The sequence below is a fragment of the Papio anubis genome, chromosome 16, assembly GCF_008728515.1.
Source record: "Papio anubis isolate 15944 chromosome 16, Panubis1.0, whole genome shotgun sequence".
Classification (NCBI taxonomy): domain Eukaryota; kingdom Metazoa; phylum Chordata; class Mammalia; order Primates; family Cercopithecidae; genus Papio; species Papio anubis.
In genome coordinates this window covers 5,986,254-6,004,236 of record NC_044991.1, presented here as the reverse complement: position 1 = coordinate 6,004,236, position 17,983 = coordinate 5,986,254, and the positions used below count along the sequence as shown (strand labels likewise).

The 17,983-nt window shown below is 57.0% G+C and overlaps 1 protein-coding gene across 3 annotated transcripts in view; it reads left to right on the top strand.

The window, feature by feature from the left end:
- Nucleotides 1-584: 584 nt before the first annotated feature.
- Nucleotides 585-17,983, top strand: part of PRR5 (proline rich 5) — a 67,296-nt gene continuing 49,897 nt past the window's right edge. Inside the window, exon 1 of one of the 3 annotated variants that reach the window (XM_031656213.1) lies at nt 585-629. The gene's annotated coding sequence lies outside the window, so the exon portion shown is untranslated. Of the gene's footprint in view, nt 630-7,620; nt 8,458-17,983 lie in introns of those variants that run through there. The other 2 variants (XM_009217474.3, XM_009217475.3) reach the window with 2 other exon arrangements.

The following is a 17,983-nucleotide window of genomic DNA, read 5'->3' as shown; positions in this document are numbered from 1 at the left end:
GAGCTCAGGGACTCCGCACTGACGGAGGCCACACTTTGAGAACCACAGCCCTGGGCTGTTTTTGGTGCCAGGCCCGTTCGTCTTCCCCTCCCTCCCCGCTCCGCCCGCGGCTGGACCCCGATCCCCGGGACAGGGACTGAGTCTGACCGTCTGATTTGTCCTCCCGGCTTCTGGCGCCCCACTCTGACCGGGACTTGGGGAGGGGGCGCTCTCTGGACGTTTGCGGCCCGCAGAGGGGTAGGGTGAGGGCGTCACGGGCCGATCCGGGCCGCCGGGTGACCCGGGACGCCCCCTGCCCCGGCGGGCGCCGCCCACAGCCTGCGCAGTGCTCAGGGGCGGAGGCCGGGAGGGGGCCCAAGCGCCAGCCCCCAGTTCGGGCGCACCCGAGTGGGCGTGCCCGCGGACAGGTTTCCGCACTTGGGCGAGTCTCTCCTGCAGCGCCCGGAGTCCCTGGGGGCTGCGGCGGCTGCGGGCGCCCCCGCGCGGGCCCGAGGGGCGGGACGCGGCGGAGCGGGGCGGGGCGGGGCCTCTGCGGCCCCCTCCCCCGGCCCCGGGCTCCGGGCTCCGGGCTCCGGGATCCGGCTCCGGCTCTGCGCGGTGGCGGCGGCGGCGGCGGCGCGGGGACCGAGGTGAGCGGCGGCGACGGGTCCGGAGGCCCGGCCGGAGAGGGGACCGGGTGGCTGGGGTTGGGGGGCCAGACGCGCGCCCCTGCAGAAGGGGGGGCCCCGGGGCGGTGTCGGCGGAGCGGCGCGCGCATGTGTGTGCGCGTGTGTGTGCTTGTGTGTGCGCGCATAGGTGCGCGCGCGCGACTCCGACTGCGGGGCCCTGGGATGGGGTAGGGGTCGGGCGGAATCTGCGGGGCAGGGGCGGCCCCCTTGGATGGAGGTTCAGCCTCTCCCACCCCAGTCTCCCGGGACCTCCCGAGCTCGTTCTCTCCCAGCCTCTCTTGCGCGCCCCCCGCCCCGCCCCCTTCCCTCTATCTGTGAGTTTGTCCGCGTCTCTGTGGGTGGGTCTCCGTCCAGCTGCCCCGTGTCCCCATCTCCTTCCCCGACGCCGCCCCCTCCCCATGGCAGCTCGCGCCTCCCTCGCCATTGCCCCCCTTAATAGAGCAAACAAAGATGGTCGAGGATGGGGGACCCTTCCTTTCAGAGCCCTGTCCTGGCTCAGCCTGTGGCCCCCACCCCTCTGGCCCCTGGCCTGTGCCTCCATCCACTTCCTGGCTGTTAGCTGGCCCTGCAGAGTGGGTGGGGGCAGGTGGAAGCAGCCGGCAGACCCCAGGGCAGAGGCTCCAGGGCTGGAGCGCTTAGCGGTCTGTAAGGTCAGAGCCTGGGGAGACATCCTCACCATCCCTTGGCAGGTGGGGACACTGGCCAGGTCTGCCTGGCCACGGGTCTGCGCCTCAGACCTAATCATGTGGATTTCTAGACCCTGTTCCCATGAACAGAGCCTGACGCTTTCTAAGATTTTTTTCCACTAGAGCCAAGGTAGAAGATTGGGGGAGGGTCCCGGGTCCAAAGGTCACAGGATGTGGTCCCAGCGACTGGGTCACTTCCTCCAAGCGGCCTCCACTTCCCTACCAGTGGCATGGGTGGGAGTGACATGTGTGGACAGAGGCCATGAGGACCGTGTGGGGTGGCCTGGCTGCAAGGTGATTAGTGATGCTCTTGGTGGGAGGGTGGGTGGTGAGTCCCATTCCCTGGATTGATCTGCAGGTGGGAGGGCGCCTCCCTGTGGCCTCTCAGGCTTTCTGCACTGGGCCAGCCTCCAGAATCCTGGGGGTAAGCTGGGACTCTCCAAGTGAGGTCCCGGACCCCAGATTATCCTCCTTGATGGCAGTGCTTGATAAAATGCCAATTTCTTGGCCCCCGTCCTGACCTGGTAAGGGGGCACCAGGAATCTGCATTTTGTAAGTCCCCCATGGTCATTCTGATGCACATTCAGGTGTGAGCAGCGCTAGGTGGTAACGTTGGATGAGGGAGACAAAGTCATCTGCCTCCCTCTGGCTGGCAGGCAGCGAAGAGGCCAAGAAGGGCCCACCCTGGGGTCCACAACTTTGCTGTGTCCCTGGGCAAGCCAGTCCCCTCTTGGAGCCCAAGTCCCCCAGCAGTCAGAGGAGGTTAGGGTCTCCCCAGGGGCCTTCCCTGCCAAACAGTCTGGGATTCTGAGCCCTTTGTTTAAATTGTGGGGCGGGGATTGCTGTGAAGTCCAGCAGGCCTGGGTCAGGATCCCAGCTCCAGCACTGGCTGGCTGTGTGGCCCTGGACAAGTCACTTTGCTTCTCTGGGCCTTGGGTTACTCACCTGAAGACTGGGATCATCATATTACCTTCACCCATCCACCCACAGAGGCAGTCAGGGAGGTCCAAAGAAGTGTGGTGCCCCACATCACAAGCACACCATGGTGTGGATGGATCGGCCATGGGAATGGCTGGCACTTCTGTGTCTTGGCTGTTTTAACTGGGTGGCAGTGGGGACACTCGCATGGACTTAATTCTTCATCAGCAGGGAAAGCAGCCTGTGCAGAAACATTTGTGAGCTAATGGGTTTTTTGTTTCTAATGGATGGCTTAAAAGGCCTGGGGATGGTAACGCAGAACCGCCTGGCAGAGGCAGGCAGTGTGGTGTGGTGCCAGCTTTCCTGCTCACGCCCAGCAAGTCAGGGGTGCAGACACCAGGAGGGGCGGGTGACAAGGAAAGAGGAACACCAGGAGCTCTCCGGGTACCCCAAGTTGTGGACGTTTGTGGATGTGAACAAAACCGTCTTTTGGGGCATGTGTGAGAAGAACAGAGGTCTCATGAGACTCCCGTAGAGGAGGAGAGTCATTCATTCATTCATTCATTCATTCATTCATGAAGACCTTCCCCAGGCCCTGCAGATGGCGAGGAGGGCCTCTCAAGATAGAAAGAGCCACGCAGAAATGGGCAGGCTACTGATGCCGTGTGAATGCGGTGCAATCCAGGTCAGAGGGCGGTGTGGGTCGCCCACAGGCTCAAACAGCAGGGTCAGGGCATCCTGCTTCAAGACCCTCATCCTGAAGCCCAGGGGGGCTGCAGGGGGCCAGCACTGAACAGGACCAGCCATCTCTTGGATTAGAGGCAAGAAATGTGAATCAGAATCTTGCGCCATTGTGAAGACATGGTTTAGCTGAACAAAGAGGTGGCTTCTTGGTGACAAGACAGCCCTCATTTTTTATTTTAACCACATCTCTCTTTTTTCTTATGTCTTAAAATTGGATCTTGCTGGGGAGCACGTGGTGGCACAGGGGCTTGGAAGTCTGGTGAGCATATTTGCATATTTCTCGATGACTTCAGAAACACTCAGTCTCGGAGAGCAGCCCTGGTGCTGCTGCTACCCAGGGGCTTGACCGCAGACCCTCGGACCATCAGCTTCTGGTGGCCAAGCAGGAGGAGCCTTCGGGAGCCAGTGAGAGGGGAGAGGTTAGGGATCCCAGAGTCAGGGCCATCTGCCATGAGAAAACTGCCTAAGCTCTCTGAGCTTCAGTTCTCTCGTTGCAAGGTGCAGATTGGAATAAACAGCTTAAGTGACTGAGGGGGTGGGTTCTGGAGCCAGCTGCGTGGGTTCGAATCCTGTCCCACCTCTCAGGAGGTCTTAGCAAGTTACTTAACCTCTGTCTGCCTCCACTTCTTCATCGATAAAATAGTGATTCCTGCCGCACTCTAGGCTGTAGGCTGCTGTGAGAGTTAAGCGACTTCATGTCAGGTGCTTGAACAGTCCCAGTTAGGAGCGTTCCCTGTGAGTCGTGGAAAGTAGTGATGTCATTCTGTAGCCACGTGGTCTTCCTATAGTGATGTGCTCTTCTAGTGACATAGCCTTGTGGTGCATAGTCTTGTAGTGCTGTGGTCTTGTAGTGTCGTGATCCTGTGATAACCCTGCCTTGGCATCAGCCGTAGTGTTGGTATTAATGTTAATGTTGGGGTGGCCCTAAGAGTCCAGGCAGGGAGATAAATACAGTGCTCACTCGGCCTGGCACAAGGAATCCCCCAACTGATACCTGTGCCCTTCTGTCCCCTGCCCCAGAGGAGTAGGGACAGAAATGGAGTTTGCTATTGTGTTACACCGATACCCACATGCTGGGGTAAGTGGGGATGGGGCAGGGCCAAGTCCTTGTTTAAAAGATGTCAAGATGGCCAGGCACGGTGGTTCATGCCTGTAATCCCAGCAGTTTGGGAGGTTGAGGCAGGTGGGTCACCTGAGGTCAGGAGTTTGAGAGCAGGCTGGCCAACATGGTGAAACCCTGTCTTTACTAAAAATACAAAATTAGCTGGGCATGGTGGCACATGCCTGTAGTCCCAGCTACTCGGGAGGCTGAGACAGGAGAATTGCTTGAACCCAGGAGGCAGAGGTTGTAGTGAGCTGAGATCACGCTACTGCACTCTAGCCTGGGCAAGACAGAGCGAGACACCATCTCAAAATAAATAAATAAATAAACAAATAAAATAAAAGATGTCAAGAAAACACACGGATTCATCTCGGCGCAGAGGGCATTGCTGTCCTCAGTTCTGACCCCCAAGCGTGGGCTCCCCTCTGGAAGGGAGGGGCTGCCTGCCGTCTTCTGAGCTCCTGTCCTGCCAGCCAGCCCCTGTGCATAGACCTCCCCAGGCACCATCTCACCTACTCCTCCCAGCCAGCCCACAAGGTGGACGTGGCCCTGCCCAGTTAACAGATGGGCAAACTGAGGCTCAGGGGGAACCAGTGACTGCCCAGAGCCACAGCAAGGGGGCAGGGCTGGAACTCAAACCTGGGTCCGCATGCTCCACCCCACCACACAGCATGCGCGAAGGTCTGGAAATACTGCCACGGAGCCTTGCCGTCAGGAATCACCGTGGTGGGCTCCTCTGACCCCAGCATGAGTCCTGCTCATTTTCTGGAAAGTTCTTAAGGCTATGCTTTCTGTGCCATCTGCTGGGTTGGTTAAAGGTTGCACTGGGTTGCAAAAGCAGTTTCTCCAGCGAAAGCAATCCACCTAATGCCTAGAAGAGAACCCAGGCCAGAGACATGAAGGGAGAGAGGACCTAGCCTGGGGGCACAGCTCCCACTTAATGCCAGAAGACCCGAGTTCTGGCCCTGGTTCCACTGCTTACAACCCCTTTGAGTCTGAGAGTGTTACTCTCCATGCCTCAGTTTTCTAATCTGTGAAACAGGAATTTTGATTTCTGCCCTGCGTAGCTCCTGAGGTGAGTAGGATAAAGCTGCCAAATAATAATGGCCAATGCATAGGCAGCTCTTGGGAGGCACTGGACGGCGTCTTAGAAGTTTACCTACTTGCCCTCTTTTAACCCTCTGAAGGGCCTCTGAGGTCACTGTTCTATCATGATCCCATTGTACAGACCAGGAAGGTAGGATACAAAGATATCAGTATCTTGTCCAAGGTCACCCACTGGTAAGGCATTTGGGTCTGATTTAGATGAACAGAAAGTCATCCGTCGTGGCCACTTCTTGGTGGGTAGACATATGGCTCCCTACTTGATTATTCTCAGTAACGGGGAGCTCACTACTCTCTAAGCACCTACGACTGTTAGTCTAGGGCTTGGGTAGGTGGCGGTGGTGGTCCCTGGTAAATAGATCCCATGTGGAAAGGGAAGACAGGGAGAAGATCCTGGGCGTGGCTTCGGCCTTGCTGCGGTGGAGGGGCCAGGAGATCTATCTATGGCCGGGAGAGGGTGGGTCCACGTTCTGCTTCATGCCTTCCGCAGGCCAAACCTGAGGCTGAGAGAGGAGAAAAATGCTCAACAAACAGGACAGACAGTAGCTGCTCAAAAAGCCTTGGGGTGGACAAATCCTCTTTCTAGGGGAAATTTTAAATATGAAACCAACATCACCATATTGGACAGAGTCTGGAGAACGGGCTCTGATTCTGCCTGCAGCCTCGCCCCCTGAACGTATTCATTTCCTGTCAATCTGTTCTGAGGTAGAAGTCCTGTTGCGTAGTGTCATTGCTGCACCGCACCTACAGCTCTACGGTTCTCTATCCTGCTCTTTTCTTTTCTTTTCTTTTTTCTTTTTTTGCTCTTTCACCCAGGCTGGAGTGCAGTGGCACAATCACCACGTTCCGGTAGCTGGGACCACAGGCATGCACCACCACACCCTGCCAATTTTTTAATTTGTTTTTGGGTTTTGGTTTTTTGGTTTTCTTTTTCTTTTTTTTTTTTTTTTTTTTTTTTTTTTTTTTTTTTTTTTTTTTTTTAGTAGAAATGAGGTTTTGCAGCCGGGTGCGGTGGCTCACACTTGTAATCCTAGCACTTTGGGAGGCCGAGGCGGGTGGATCGCCTGAGGTCAGGAGTTCAAGACCAGCCTGGCCAACATGGTGAAACCCAGTCTCTACTAAAAAATACAAAAATTAGCCAGGCGTGGTGGCAGACACCTGTAATCCCTGCTACTCGGGAGGCTGAGGCAGGAGAATTGCTTGAACCCGGGAGGTAGAGGTTGCAGTGAGCCACGATCTTGCCACTGCACTCCAGCCTGGGTGACAGAGCAAGACGCTGTCTCAAAAAAAAAAAAAAAAAAGAAATGGGGTTTTGCCATGTTGCCCAAGCTGGTTTTGAACTCCTAGGCTCAAACCATCCTCCTGCCTTGGCCTCCCAAAGTGCTGGGATTACAGGCATGAGCCACCGCGTCTGACCGGTTCTGCTTTTTTCACTAGATGTAATATCGTGAACATCTTCCCTATCCCTAAGCAGCCCAGGAGCTCGTGAGCAGTCCTGATGAGTTTTTAGGAGCTGCACAGTATCTGTCCCATGGAAGTTCCGTCATTTGTCTTGGAGCCCCCCTTTCAGCGGGGCCTCCACGTGCACGATGATGTGAAAAGCTGTGTGACCCCAGGCAGGGCTCTCACCCTCTCTGCATCTCAGTTTCCTGCTCTGCTGTCAAATGGGAGCAAGAAGCAACCCACGTTCTAGGGCTTCTGGGAGGAGTAAACGAGGAGATGGGATGTGAAGTGTCTGGCATGTGGCGGGGCTTAAAACTCGGTGGCCATTGTTACTGTTGTTGTTATTATTATTTAGGTCACATATCCTAATTAAATTGTGGATTCTTACAGACAGGAGCCAGATTCTGTGCAGTCCTGTGCCCCACTCCTAGCCACGCTCAGTCATGTTTATGATTTGATTCCTGATGTTCGGTTTCCCCCGAATAGAATGAGTCTCTGTGTGGGTGAGGTGCTGGGAGAACTTGACTCGCATACTCTCATTTTGTCCCCCATGAGCAGAGATCCTTAGCTCCCTTGTAGAAACTGGCTCAGATGGGCAAGTTACTGAACCTGGAAAAGTGAAGGGAAAAAGAAAAATCAAAAACAGAAGAGAAGGCTGGGCGCAGTGGCTCGCGTCAGTAACCCCAGCACTTTAGGAGGTCAAGGCGGGCAGATCGCTTGGGCCCAGGAGTTTAAGCCAAGCCTGGGCAACATAGCAAGACCCAGTCTCTACTAAAAATATGAAAAAATGAGTGAGCCAGGCATGGTGGCGTGCAGTTGTGGTCTTAGCTACTCAGGAGGCTGAGGTGGGAGGGCCACCTGAGTCCGGGAGGTCAAGGCTGCAGTGAACTGTGATTGCACCACTGGGCAACAGAGTGAGACCCTGTCTCAAAAAAAAAAAAAAAGAAAAGAAAAGAAAAAGAAAAAAAGAAAGAAGAGAAGAGAAGAGAGAAAAGAGAAGAGAAGAGAAGAGAAACTGGCTCAGAGAGTGTGATGGTCCTCCCCACAGTCACACAGCAGAAAGGGAGGCTCCAGGAATGCTTCCTAAAGGAGGTGGCAATGGCCCTGGGCCAGCAGGATGGAGGGTTTGACTGGGCCAACAGGCAGAGGGCTGGTGTTCTAGGCGGGGTGAAGAGGAGGAGGGGGGCTGTCCAAGGGGCATAGCAGTCTGAGCCCAACACCCAACATAGGGTGCAGTAGAGTGTGGGTGGGGCTCAGGGGTATGTGCTGTGCTGACCTGTAGTCGCAGGGCAGGAATGAGCTGTCTGGGCTCCTGACCCCACCCTGCACCTTGGCCCCGGCCAGTTCCTTCTGTCTGGGCAGGAAGGGGTGCTCTGTGGGCTTGGAGGCTGCAGGCGCCTTCCTGGGGACTGCTCTGTGAGCAGTGATAAAATATTTATCAGCCAGCAGCTGGGCTTCCCTGCACAGGGTGCAGTCGGGGGCAGCTCCCACCCGAGCCTGCAGCCTGAGTTCTGCTGAGTCATGGGGGAGCCCAGTGAGCCACCTGCCCTCAGGCTCCTGGGCCCCCTCTGCCCTTTGGCCACGTGAACACCTCCTAATGTGTAAGCCATTCGGCTGCCCATAAGGCCAGGCATCCAGCATGCTTAGTGCTGAGCAGGGTTTCAGAGCTCACCCCCAGGAAGGTGCAGACCTCAGCCAAGGTCGCAGGGCAAAGGACACCCGTGGGCTGGGATTCCGCCTGTGCCCACCCTGGCAGCATCCCACCTCCTGAGTCCTCTCGGCACCCAGCAAGGTAGGTACTCTTTGCGTCTGGTTTTAGATATGGGGATGCCTAGGCATGGAGACGGGGCGCGGCGTGTCGGGTCTCATAGCCCTTAGCGGCTGAGTGGAGATTTGGCCCTGGTCTGTCTGACTCCAAGACCCTGCTGTGTGCCCCTGCCCCGGAGGAGCCCCACTCCGTTTCAGCCCTGAATCAGGACTGGGGTGTCTGTCCACTCTGATGTGACACAGTGCTGTGACTTCGGGTTTGTGCTTTTGATTTTTAGAGTAGCAGCAACAACAAAAAACAGTAGCAGATGGCCTCTTCTACTGCTGCGTGGGGTGGGACGAAGAGCAGGGGCTTCAGATTCTTTTGTTCACTCATTCATAAAAAGCATTCTGGGTGCCCTGGCCAGGGGCCAGCGCTCGAGGCTCCAGGGACCAGTGGGGGACGTATCAGATGGACCTGCCCTAGGGGAGCTTATGCCATGGTGAGAGAAGTCAGAGGGGTGGGCTTAGTGCCTGGGCCTGGTCACCTGCTGTGTGACCTCAGGCAGGTTGCTTCACCTCTCTGAGCCTCAGTCTCTGATTTGTGAATTCGGGATAAACTTGGCTTTTTCTCTGAGCAAGCAAGGATCACACCTGTGTTCTTATTCTTTATCACGGCCTCACATCCACCAAAGCCTGCGGACACAGATCAGCCTTTGCACCAGCTCCAGTTTCCAGAGTAGGCCCTGGCAGGCTTTGCATTGGCTCGTCCAGGAAATAACCGTGAGCTGGTGCTGGGGGCCTTAAGGACAGGCTGGTTTTAAGGTGGAAGTTTTGCCTAAGGTGCTCAGAATTCTGAAGGGAAGTGCTGGTCCCCAGAGCCACGCATGCAGCAGCTGTGAGAGGGAGCGGGCTGCATGCAGGCTCTTGATGGGAACCTTGTGGGTGGTCGGGTCATCTCCGACGCCCAGTTCTGGGCTGGGCCCTTGTTGCACCCGCTCACCACCTGCCCGGACATGCAGTCTCTTCCTGCTCACTCTCAGCCTTCTGTCCTCTAGGCCTTCCTCCTGCTGTTCCTATGCCTAGTCCGATTTTCCTGCCATCCTTCACCTGCTGGGCTTCTGCTGGCTCTTTTTTTTTTTTTCAGATGGAGTTTCACCTTTGTTGTTCAGGCTGGAGTGCAATGGTGCAATCTTGGCTCACTGCAACCTCCGCCTCCAGCGATTCTCCTGCCCCAGCCTCCCGAGTAGCTGGGATTACAGGTGCGTGCCACCACACCTGGCTTACTTTTGTATTTTTATAGAGATGGAGTTTCACCATGTTGGCCAGGCTGGTCTGGAACTCCTGACCTTAGGTGATCCACCTGCCTCGGCCTCCCAAAGTGCTGGAATTACAGGTGTGAGCCACCGCGCCCTGCCTGCTGGTTCTTTAAGCCGCTGCTGGAAGGCATCCTCCTCTAGAAATCCTTCCTGGCCGTCTCCTGTTCACCCCAGGCCGGGCAGACCCACGGCCCTCCCAGCGCCATCTCACCCCAGGCTCTGCTCATGCCTTTGGGCCAGCACTTGTCATACAGAGCTTCTCTGCCCTGTTCCCAGGTCTCCCCGACAGCCTGGGGCTGCTTTGTGTGATTCATCTCTGGGTCCCAGGGCTCAGCTGGAGGCTGGCACAGAGTGGGACCCCAGCAGCATTCGATGAATTGAGAGCATGAGTGAGTGACAGAAATGCTTTAGGGGACAGGAGGCACCTGCGTTAGGGGACAGGAGGAAGCCTGCAGGTGCACGCGGGTGGGGCACTCGCTGCTTCTGTGAACCGTCTGTGCAGGCGGGACCTCTGGTTTCCTGGCCTTCCAGGATGATGGATGGTCAGCCGGAGAGTGGAAAATTAAGATTTCTGGGGCCTTGAAAGCGACTGCTATGGGAGTCAGTGCCCTGGGGGGTCAGGAGCACTGGCCTTCAGGTCTAGGCCTCTCCCCTTGTAGCTGAGTGACCCTGAGTGACTGCCCCCTCTCCTAGGCCTCAGAGGACACCTGGGGCCACCCCAGGTCCATTCTGCAAATGCAGCATTTATTCCTGCGAGGGAGGTGGGCAGAGGCAGGCTTCTGTTCTTAGGATGCTCACACTGGTGTCCCACAAACACACAGACAGAAAAAAGACCCAAATGAAATGTACCGAGATGGGGAGCGGTAATTTCTCTGGTGGTTTGTTTCTTTTTCCTTTTTTTTTTGTATTTTTCAAATTGTTAGAGTCCCTTCAGTGACTTTGAGCGTGCATTGAGAGCCCAGTAACACTGGGGGGCAACTGCCATAAAGTAAGCCTCGGCCGGGCGCGGTGGCTCATGCCTGTAATCCCAGCACCTTGGGAGGCCGAGGCGGGTGGATCACCTGAGGTCAGGAGTCCTACACCAGCCTGACCAACATGGGGAAACCCCGTCTCTACTAAAAATACAAAAAAAAAAAAAATAGCTAGGCATGGTGGTGCATGCCTGTAATCCCAGCTACTTAGGAGGCTGAGGGAGGAGAAGCGCCTGAACCCAGGAGGTGGAGGTTGCAGTGAGCCGAGATCACCCTATTGCTGCCTAGGCAACAAGAGCGAAACTCCCTCTAAAAAAAAAAAAAAAAAAAAGACTCAGCCTCTCCCCTCTGGGACATTTAGTCTGATGGGGGAGGCTGGTCAGAAGATATAGAGCCATGGTGTGATTGGAACTTTCGCAGAGGGAAGCCTGGGGCTCAGGAAGCCCGGAGAAGACCCCAGCCAGCCTGAGGGCTTGTACAGGTGCCACTGTGCTGAAGGGTGGCTACGAGGGAGGCGGGTGTGTGGGCGAGGGTGAGTGTAGTGTGGCTGGAGACTTGGAGGAAGGTAAGTAGGACGGCGAGAGACCCACAAGGAGGGAGGGCTGGACCTCAGCCTGAATGAGTGGGTTTGGTGGGGGGAGCACTGATGTCAGGTCCCTCCTGGGAGCTGCTGTGATTTGGGGCTTTCTACTTTATTCAGTCAACAAACTTTTCTCAGAATGAGGCTGCTTGGGGCCGTAGGGCACAGATACTGATGTGGCCCTTTAGGATCACAGGGTCCAGGGTTCAAGTCCCAGCTCCACCACTATCCAGCTGTGCAACTTTTGACAGTTTGCTCTACCTCTCTGAGTCTCAGATACTTCATCTTTTAGATGAAGGGCACCTGCCCTGTGGCTTCCTGTGAGAAAGTACAGAAAATGCTGAGCACAGCCCCTGGAATGGCATGTCCCTCCCCCACCCTAAAGTGCACGTTTAGTAGAAGGAAAGGTGGGATGGGGAAGGATGGGGGATAGGGACAGAAGTGAGCATCTGAACCTAACAGGAGGGCTGGTCCCCGCCTGGTGGGGCAGCAAGGGGTCCCACCACAGCCCAGCCAGGAGGTGGGCATCCCAGAGCCGCAGCCGTGGCAGCACTGCCTCCATGGAAGTCCCACAGCAGGGCCCACCAGCCTTTGCCCTCCCCACCCTGGGTGCCTGACTGCCCCATGGGAGCTGCTGCGTCTTCCCGTGCCTGCCCACCACGGCAAGCGGGCTGGGACGTCTCTCTGAGCCACAGATCCCCTGGTTGGGAGGATAAGGGATGGACACCTGGTCTCAGACTCCCCCACACACACCAGGGCATGTTCCTGGCTCCCTGCCAGAGCCTAGGTGCCTGCTTAGAGGCTCAGAGTCCCCTGTCAGGAACTCAAGGTGACACAGTAGTGGCAGTGTGTGACAAAGGAGGGAGCCAAGATGGGATTTGAGAGCCTGGGGCAGGGCAGGGCAGTGCTGGGGCACAGGCTGCAGGACCCAGACAGAGCAGGGTCGGACTACAATGTGGTCTCCACATTCGTGCATCCCGGCAGCTCTCACTGGACCCTGGCATTCCAGGGCCACGATTGTCTGCCAGGGTAGCACCGCAGCGGCTCTTCCTTCCTCACCCTACCATGCCACCAGTGGTTGCTGAGTCTGTTCTCGGCCCCAGCATCTGCAGAGCTGGAGTGCTGATCCTCCTCTCCTGGCCTCTATGTGAGGCTCAACTGACACCAGCCCATGAAGGGCTCAGCATGTGCCTACCACATAGTAGGAATCTGCAGGATGGTGGCTGTTCACCCGGAGGGCCAGCCTTCCTTGGACTAGATTCCTAGGAACTCAAAGAAGTGCTCTGCAAAATGTTAGTTAAAAAAAAGTTTGGGAGGCCAGGTGCAGTGGCTCATGCCTGTAATCCCAGAACTTTGGGAGGCTGAGGCAGGTGGATCATGAGGTCAGCAGTTTGAGACCGGCCTGGGCGACATAGTAGAAACCCCATCTCGGCCGGGCGCGGTGGCTCAAGCCTGTAATCCCAGCACTTTGGGAGGCCGAGACGGGTGGATCACGAGGTCAGGAGATCGAGACCATCCTGGCTAACACGGTGAAACCCTGTCTCTACTAAAAAATACAAATAACTAGCCGGGCGAGGTGGCGGGCGCCTGTGGTCCCAGCTACTCGGGAGGCTGAGGCAGGAGAATGGCGTAAACCCGGGAGGCGGAGCTTGCGGTGAGCTGAGATCCGGCCACTGCACTCCAGCCTGGGCGACAGAGCGAGACTCCGTCTCAAAAAAAAAAAAAAAAAAGAAACCCCATCTCTACTAAAAATACAAAAATTAGCTGGGCATGGTGGTGGGCACCTGTAATCCCAGCTACTCAGGAGGCTGAGGCAGGAGAATAGCTGGAAACCAGAAGACAGAGGTTGCAGTGAGCCAAAATTGCACCACTGCACTCCAGCCTGGGCAACAAGAGTGACACTTCATCTCAAAGAAGAAAAAAAAGTTTGGGAAACATCCCTTTTTGGGGAGTCCAGCAGACAGTGCAGGCACAGCTCTGTGGAGGCAAGGGTGGCTGCTGAACTCTGTTTCACCCTGTGTTTTCCAGCCTTATGGGACCAGGGGCCTTGCTGGGAAAGAGCAGCCACTGAGCCCCAGGGGGACACCTGTGCCTTGTGTGGCTGTGCAGAGGGGGCTGTGGGACTCACGCAGGGCTGAGGCAGGAGGTGATGTGGGCAAACTGCCCTGTTCAGAGGTCCCTGTGGCCATAGCCTGGAGGGCAGCCAGGAGGAAGAAGCCCAGCCACAGGGAGGCCGATGTGGAGGGGATGCTGTGGCCAGAGCTGTGGCCTGAGAGAGCAGTGGCTAGAGGGAGGAGCCGGCAAGAGTAGGAATCTGTGGGGCCCGGGAGACAGCACAGAGGGAACCTGCAGCACGTGGCCATGGACCTGCCTTACCACTGGCCCACTGAGTCGCAGAGGGCGTGGCCACTGGCCCACTGAGTTGCAGAGGGGCGTGGCCAGCAGAGCTGAGATGTCCTCAGGAGAGAAGCCAGCCCAACGAGGTGGAGAGGCCTGCATGCTAGGGGTCAAGGTTAGCCACACTGCCTTGTTCTGCTGGCCCCAAAGCTGAGAGGACCCTCCTGGGAGGCCTCTGGTCACAGTGCCAGGCAGATTATGGGAAGGCAATGTCACGGTCACTGAGCTCAGGTGAATTTCCTCCTTAAGCATACTCTTAATACAGGGGATGCCATAGGCAGAGAGTGGAGAGACTGGGGGAAGGAGGAGGCAGAGGGGGAGGAGGAGGGGGAGGGAGAGGAGGAGGAAGGGGAGGTGGAGGAGGCCCAACCAGGCCCCGGCCAGAGCTCTTCATCCACCTTCCTCCGTGGCTATCAGCTGGGGTGCCTGGACATAGCCTCTGGTGCTGGGCTCTGGATTCCACCGTGTGCCCCCGCTGGCCTCTCTGTGCCCATAGGTGAAATGAAGACTCCCTGCCCCCCACACTCTGCCTTCTCACAGAGCAATTATGAAAGCCTGGTAAAGACACGGAGGCTGGCACGGGGGGACTGATTTGGCCAAGGTCAGATTTGAATCCAGCACTTAGTTCAGGGCTGGCACATAAGAGGTTGTCAAGAAATACTTGAGTTAAAAGGAGGCTGCAGATGGCTCTCTTGGCCCGGGAATGTCGCGAGACAAGCACGGTACCTGGTGCATGGTCGGAGCTAAGTAGCTGCTAAGCCATGTTATTACAGGAGCCACCTAAGGAAATTGCCGCTCTCATTCTGCAGGGCCGCCCAAGGCCTCTCTGAGCCCACCAGGGAATGTGCCCACTGTAGCGGGTGGCCTGGACAGTACTGTCCTCCAAACACAGATGTGTGTGTGGTGGGGCAGGGCTATGGAGAAGACTTTGGTGGATTAGGTTACTCCAAGAAGGGTTTTGCAGGATGAATAGGAGTTGGCCAACCAGACCAGGCTTAAGGGAAGATCATCCCAGACTAAGTGAACGGTGAGCATGTGGACATGAACTGAGCCTGGCTTCCAAGGACAGAGCCTTCTGCCAGGAAGCCGACCTCTGCTTTCATTCACTCAGGAGGTTTCAAGGAGGCCCCTGGGTCCCCTGCCTCTCCTCTCAGACACCCTGGGAGCTGATGGCTCAAGCTCCCTGCAAGAAACTGGGAGCTTCTAACCGCATGGCCACCCTCTGGCCTTATCCCTGCAGCGAAGCCCTGGAGAGCCCCTTCCTGTCATCCGCCCCTTGAGTCTGGGGAAATTCCCGTGGGCCAAGCCAGTGCTTGGGGAGTGACAGAGTTTGTAGTCAAGATACCCACCTCGAGGGCCACCTGGCAGCCCCAGCTCCTGAGGAAGAGGCTTCTTGCCTTGGCCCCAACCCATCTGCCACCCACGCCCAGAACCACAAGACAGAGGGCCCAGACCTCGGTTACTCAAAACCAGAAACTGCCAAAAAGATCTGAATGAGGAGTCCCCTTGGGGCCAGGGCCAGGTGTCTGGGCAAAGCCATCCTCCCACGCCCAGCACCCCGAAGGAGGGCAGGGGGAGCAGGGAGTCAGGAGGCTGTATCTACCCTGCCAGCTCACCCTGCCTCAGGCTCCAACAAAGGGCAATTCATGGACCCTTGGGGACCCCTGAAGGCAGGTCCCCTAACCGGCCTCAGATCCAGTCCCTCTGGGGTCCCAAGAGCCCTGGCTGCAGAGTCACCCCCTCTCCCCTCCCCATGACTCATTAGCTGCATCCTGAGCCTCAGTCTCCCCATCAGTAAGATGAGAAACCTACTTGTGAGCCACCCGCGGGATGGAAGCAGCTTCCGCGCATGAGCAATTGTGTCCACCCCTGTCATCCTTGATAGGGTTCATGGATGGCTGAAGAGGGGCCAGCCCAATCCTTTGGCAGAAGCCCTAGCCCAGGAACAGTAGCTGGGCCCCGCGCGGGGGTTGGTTTCATTGGCTCTGACTGCAGCGACAAGTGGGTGTGTCCCCCGGACTGGGTGGGGGCCTCGAAACAAGGACTTCTGGAATTGATTGAGGATCCAGGAGGGCCCAGGCCAGAGGGGTGGGCTGGGGAGGGGCCTGGGGCTTCTCAGTTAAACAAGCCACCTGGGGCCACCCCAACCCCCTACCCCAGTGTCCACAGAGCCTGAGCTGTGAGCCCAGTGAGGCCAGGAGCTGGAAGTCAGGCTGACCCAGCCTCAAGAGTGGTAGAAAATGTGCTGGTGATGGCCAGGCACGGTGGCTCATGCCTGTAATCCCAGCATTTTGGGAGGCCGAGGTGAGTGGATCACCTGATGTCAGGAGTTCAAGACCAACCTGGCCAACATGGTGAAACCCTGCCTCTACCAAAAAAATACAAAAATTAGCTGGGCATGGTGGTGGCAGCTGAGTAGCCCCAGCTACTCAGGAGGCTGAGACAGGAGAATCGCTTGAACCCACAAGGTGGAGTTTGCAGTGAGCCGAGATCGCGCCATTGTACTCCAGACTGGGCAACAGAGCGAGATTCAAAAGAAAATGTGCTGGGGACAATGGGGAAGGGCAAAGAGCACGGAGGACCAGGGTCAGGAGGCCCGAGGGTCACCTCCTACCTGCACTCCAACCGCCTGTGCTGCCTGGCACTGCCCAGTGTGCACCCGCCCCCAACCCTCTGCCCAGGGCACTGTTGTGAGGTTAGGGGCAGACAGTGGGTGTCGAGCACAGGGCCAGGCTGATGTCATTGTCCACAGTGGGGGAGCAGCCCCTTCCTGTCGCTCTGGTCTGTGCTCCACTTGGCCATGCTGGGTGAGGTCATCCTTCCAGGCGCCGGTGAAATGTCACCTCTGGAGGCTCAGGCCTCCTGCCTCCCAGGGCTTCTGGAGCCTCCTTTTACTGCCCTCTTGTGGCTCTCAGGGGAAGGGAAGTGGCAGCTCGGGACTCAGGGCCTGGCATGAAGTAGGCACTCTTGGAGTGGAGGCTGCTGGGGTTACTGAAGGCTTGTGCAGTGTTGGGCGGGGTCACCATGGGAAGCGTGTGGCTCCAGAGTCACAGCTGGACTCTGATCTCACCCCTTCCACTCACTCACCCTACAACCCGGGCAAGTCAGCTTTCCCTCGGAGCCTCCGGTTCCTCTTCTGAAAAATGTGGGTGGAAATTCTGGCCTGTGGGTCTGCCCCGGGTCGGAGGGTAGATGGTACGCAGTGCCAGCAGCCAGTAGGGCCTCCATGAGTGAGCATGTGTCCTTTACCCCATGCACCGGGACAGTCCTGCTCTGCTGGTGACCCTACATATCCCACTCCTGTGCAAGACCTCAGTCTCACCATCTGTAAAATGGACAGCAGAGGCCGGAATGGACAGAGCAAGACCCTATCTCAAAACAAACAAACAAAAAAGGATTTATCCTCTGTCTGGAATAGAGCCATGTGTATTTAACCACAAAAATGTTTTCCCTCCTCCACCCACAGAGAAGGGCTGTGCTTATCCCTCAGCTTCTCCTTAAGGTGGGAGCCAAGGCTTTCCTTTCAGAGAAGCCAGTGAAAGCCACACCCCTCTCCCCAGTGAAAGCCACACCCCTCTCCCCAGTGAAAGCCACCCCCCTCTCCCCAGTGCTGGCCAAGTTTTGATGGGCTGTTTCCTGCCTACCTACCCCATCGGATCTGAATTCCTGACTGGGAATAGTCGTTCCTGCCTCCCAGGGCTGTTTGGAAGAGCAATGAAAGAATGAGTGAAAAAGCACTGCCCTTATCCCACACCCGTCTCTTCCTCCTCCTGGGGCTCCTCCTCCCGGGCTGTGTCAGGCAGGGCTTCACGTTGCAGTGTGAACTCTGACATCCCAAGCAGCATTCCTTCCATCCAACATTCTTCTAAGAAAAGGCTGCCAGCCAAGAAAGTGCCTTGGGAAGAGTACAGGTTGGGAGTGCAGCCCAGGAGTCCGTCCTGCTCTGCTGCCCGCCCTGAGGAGCCTCAGCCTCCTGGTATGCGGAGCAGGGAGGTTCCCCCGGCCTGGCGGGGCGGCTGCAAAACATGAAGGTTAGGAAGTGCAGGAGCTCTCAGCACGGGGTCGGGCACAGCTTTGCGGCGTTACACTGCAAACACGAAGGTTAGGGAGTGCACGAGCTCCCAGTATGGGCCAGACACTGCTGTGCGGTGTTACACTGCAAACACGAAGGTTAGGGAGTGCATGAGCTCCCAGCATGGGCCAGACACAGCTGTGTGGTGTTATGCTGCAAACACGAAGGTTAGGAAGTGCACGAGCACCCAGCATGGGCCAGACACAGCTGTGCGGTGTTACGCTGCAAACACG